Source organism: Musca autumnalis, unplaced genomic scaffold (genome assembly GCF_047663935.1).
Source record: "Musca autumnalis isolate F117 unplaced genomic scaffold, ASM4766393v1 scaffold_1, whole genome shotgun sequence".
NCBI classification, from domain to species: domain Eukaryota; kingdom Metazoa; phylum Arthropoda; class Insecta; order Diptera; family Muscidae; genus Musca; species Musca autumnalis.
The window spans coordinates 132,174,062-132,178,162 of NW_027411644.1; the positions used below are offsets into that span (position 1 = coordinate 132,174,062).

The 4,101-nt window shown below is 36.9% G+C and overlaps 1 long non-coding RNA gene across 2 annotated transcripts; it reads right to left on the minus strand.

Annotated features, from left to right (window-relative positions):
* Nucleotides 1–1,016: 1,016 nt before the first annotated feature.
* LOC141406788 (uncharacterized) lies at nucleotides 1,017–3,788 on the minus strand. Of its 2 annotated transcripts, XR_012413507.1 has the most exons (3): nucleotides 2,129–3,784; nucleotides 1,811–1,993; nucleotides 1,017–1,746 (listed from the first exon to the last, which is right to left on the minus strand). It is a non-coding gene; the product is annotated as an uncharacterized lncRNA (long non-coding RNA). The 2 variants fall into 2 exon arrangements; XR_012413506.1 differs by having other exon boundaries at nucleotides 1,811–3,788.
* Nucleotides 3,789–4,101: the final 313 nt, after the last annotated feature.

A 4,101-nucleotide genomic window follows, 5' to 3' on the forward strand; every position in this document is an offset into this window, starting at 1 on the left:
ATGAGGATTATAATCCGTCAATTTCCAGTTAATAAATGATTGAATATGTTGGTGAGAGCAGATTATAATTAATAATTGTCTGCTGCGAAAATTTATTTCAGCAAGAGGTATACAAAAGAAATTATCCCCTCAGTGACTTTGGGAAAAATTATAATGCCAAATTTGCTCGCAAGTTTACCAAGTGCCGTATATTAAAACCCATAGGAAATAATATGTACTCTCTTGAAGATTTAAATGGGAAGCCTATGGGGGTATGCCACGCAAAAGACCTTAAAAGATGAATGTTGTACGTATGGTGTCCTTGTCTTATGAGGATTATAATCCGTCAATTTCCAGTTAATAAATGATTGAATATGTTGGTGAGAGCAGATTATAATTAATAATTGTCTGCTACGAAAATTTATTTCAGCTAATTGGCGTTTTTGCTGCAGGTGGTTGTGTGTGAGAAATTAGTATATGGTCAGATAGGGATCGCTACGTCGAAAAATTACCACATGCAGGGTTGATGTTTAGGGAGTAGGAAATGTTCTGAGTCTAGGAAGTAGTGTTGGTAAGCGTGAGTTTAGGTAATGAAGTTGGTGTAAACGCGCTATGATAATAAGAAAATTAAATGTACGTGTAAATGGTTGGGAATATTCCTCCAAATATGATTAAATTTGGGTAAAACGAGTAAATAAAGCAAAAATGAGCCACGGGATAGGACAAAGAGTGGTGTGAGGTAATATGCACAGGATGATGAGAGGAAAATAGTCCGAATGGGGAGATTATATTTGAATGTTAGACAGCTGGTTGAGTTCGTTACATTTTAATATTAAATTAATTACCAGCTGATAAGACAGTCACAATAGTAAGTCATCAATTCCGAGTGAATAGATGGAAATTGACAGATAAGAAGTAGCGGGAGTTGCTAAATTGAGGGCTATATAAGGAGGTGAGCAAAGGAAAACCCAAAGTCATAGTCCAGACGTTACCCGAGTCAATATAACACCCAGACGACAGTGAAACAATATATAAACTTTTTGTTCGTTACATTTATTTTAAAATAGAGTAAGTCGAAGTAGTGGTGATGTGATAAATAAATGTAGCAAGTGGTGATGTTTGTGTGTTTTTAACACAAATAGTCCGGCTGTATACTGGCTGGCACGGAATTTGTTGGAAGCTGGAAATTTTTGGGGCACACAACGGCAAGATATCGCACCTGTTCAACAAAAGGGTAGTAACTTAAAATTTGGAAATTTTCACTTTTTAATAAAAAACGATAGATAATGATCAACTCCATCCACTGTAAAAATGTCACATTGGTTTGTCTACTCTTTCGTCAAAAAATACCGTTATTTCACTCTTCGTATCCTCAGAGTTACTAGTTAAGTATGAACAGGTTTTTGTCTCTACTGAAAAGTAAGAAATTTTGAGTTGCTTCCCTTTTGTGGATTAGGTGCGATATCCACAGTTTTTCTTGGTGGCCGATTGGCAGAAGAGAAAGCAGCGGTGCTGGTGGCAAGCAATAAATCTTGAAGCCCGTGGAAATCATTTTGGTGGCTGAATCAGAAACTTTTCTTGGCCATAATTGCATTTTAAAGACATTGTCGGTATCTGGGCGGATTTGGCCGATCATTACGTGTAACTTGTGCGTCTCCTTTTTGTCTCCAATCGCTGCTCTGGCAAAGACGTATATATAAAGATCCGGCCGCATTTTAAAGGGTTTGAGGCGTTACAATTTTCACCATCCTAAACGTATGTTGCAAACTGCAAGAAACAAGAATATAAAGCCAATCAAATTTATGAATATACCAGGTAAAAGGTATCTTACCGTTGTGTTTGTCCCTTTTTTATGTATTTTATGCTGCTTTTTGTGCACAATTTATGTGTTGTTTTGTACGAATTTTTATACGCTGTATTTGTATGCATTTTTGTCGTATGCGCCCTTTGCATATGTGACTTCGGTGCGTAACGTAAATAAAAGAAATTGCCAGGAAATCGAGTCAGCAGAGATCTGAAAGCAACAGAAAGGAGTATAAAATTATTAATCATATTAGACTTCAAATCATTCGATATAAATATCATATTGCTTTTGTATTTAAATTTTTATAAGCCATAAGTAAATCATCATATTGTAAGGGAAAAATACCAGGAGTAGTTTAGCAAAAGGCTGAGTGTGTTGCAAGAGGATTATCTCGTATCCTTGTTGAGTTGATTTTTGTGCCGATAGGTTTTGGCGGCAAAATACCCAGTTAAGAGACCTCTTTTAGGGGGTAGAGTAAAGGTCAAAAGGCGCGATTTTTGAGCGCGAAGAGACAAATTGAAGGTTTATTGCTTTTCTTCCACAGAGGATTGAAGCCATTTTTATTTGAGTAGAAATCCAGGTATTATTCTTATCTATTATTCTATTTCATATTTTTTTGTTTGTTATTTTTATGCGATCTTTTATGAGAAAATTATTAAAATTTTAAATGTTTTATAGAATTAATTATTTGCCCAATAAATCAAGATGTATTAGTATTTAAAACTTAAAATAATAATAATAATGTGTTGCTAATTTTGTGTCATTTGGGGGATGTTGGTGTGAAGTAAGAGTGTGATTGGAGAAGTGTGGTTTATGGGGGTCCAGGAAAAGATAAGATGAGGACATGCTGGACCCAGGTAGGGTGGGCTAGTGCGGGATCACTCCATCAAGTTCCGGCGTTAAGTTTCCCTTTGTGTGGTTTTAAGATGAAGTAAAAGTAATAGAATGTACCCCCTCTTTCGACGTTAGTGTGCTGGGTTCGGTTGGCGGGATGAGTTCCCTAGCCCTGAGGAGTCCTCACAGTCGGTCAGTTGGTCTAATCGAACGCCAAGGTAACGCACACATAACACTGGAAGCCACAATATAAAAACGTACACAAAAGTCTCAACGCCAAATGAAAGAGGGAGTCCTCACGAGCATTTTGGCATACTCCATATGTTCCAGGTCAGTTTTTTGTAGAACAAAGTTTTCACTTTTCTGGTTTCCAACTGGTGGTCAGGACAGAAAATTGGCTCTGGAAGCCACAATATAAAAACGTTCACAAAAGTCTCAACGCCAAATGAAGGAGGGAGTCCTCACGAGCATTTTGAAATACTCCATATGTTCCAGCTCAGTTTTTTGTAGAACAAAGTTTCCAATTTTCCAACTGGTTTCAGGACAGAAAATTGGCTCTGGTGTTGCAGGCCACATGTTCATGTTGCGGCGAATAACAACAACAATATATGTATGACCGGCCTCTTGCTGGCAGGTTGGAAGGGGGAAGATATTTGTTCAGCCACCATAAACAATTTTGAATTTTTATAATTTCCTTCCTCCTTGTCTTATGAGGATTATAATCCGTCAATTTCCAGTTAATAAATGATTGAATATGTTGGTGAGAGCAGATTATAATTAATAATTGTCTGCTGCGAAAATTTATTTCAGCAAGAGGTATACAAAAGAAATTATCCCCTCAGTGACTTTGGGAAAAATTATAATGCCAAATTTGCTCGCAAGTTTACCAAGTGCCGTATATTAAAACCCATAGGAAATAATATGTACTCTCTTGAAGATTTAAATGGGAAGCCTATGGGGGTATGCCACGCAAAAGACCTTAAAAGATGAATGTTGTACGTATGGTGTCCTTGTCTTATGAGGATTATAATCCGTCAATTTCCAGTTAATAAATGATTGAATATGTTGGTGAGAGCAGATTATAATTAATAATTGTCTGCTACGAAAATTTATTTCAGCTAATTGGCGTTTTTGCTGCAGGTGGTTGTGTGTGAGAAATGAGTATATGGTCAGATAGGGATCGCTACGTCGAAAAATGACCACATGCAGGGTTGATGTTTAGGGAGTAGGAAATGTTCTGAGTCTAGGAAGTAGTGTTGGTAAGCGTGAGTTTAGGTAATGAAGGTGGTGTAAACGCGCTATGATAATAAGAAAATTAAATGTACGTGTAAATGGTTGGGAATATTCCTCCAAATATGATTAAATTTGGGTAAAACGAGTAAATAAAGCAAAAATGAGCCACGGGATAGGACAAAGAGTGGTGTGAGGTAATATGCACAGGATGATGAGAGGAAAATAGTCCGAATGGGGAGATTATATTTGAA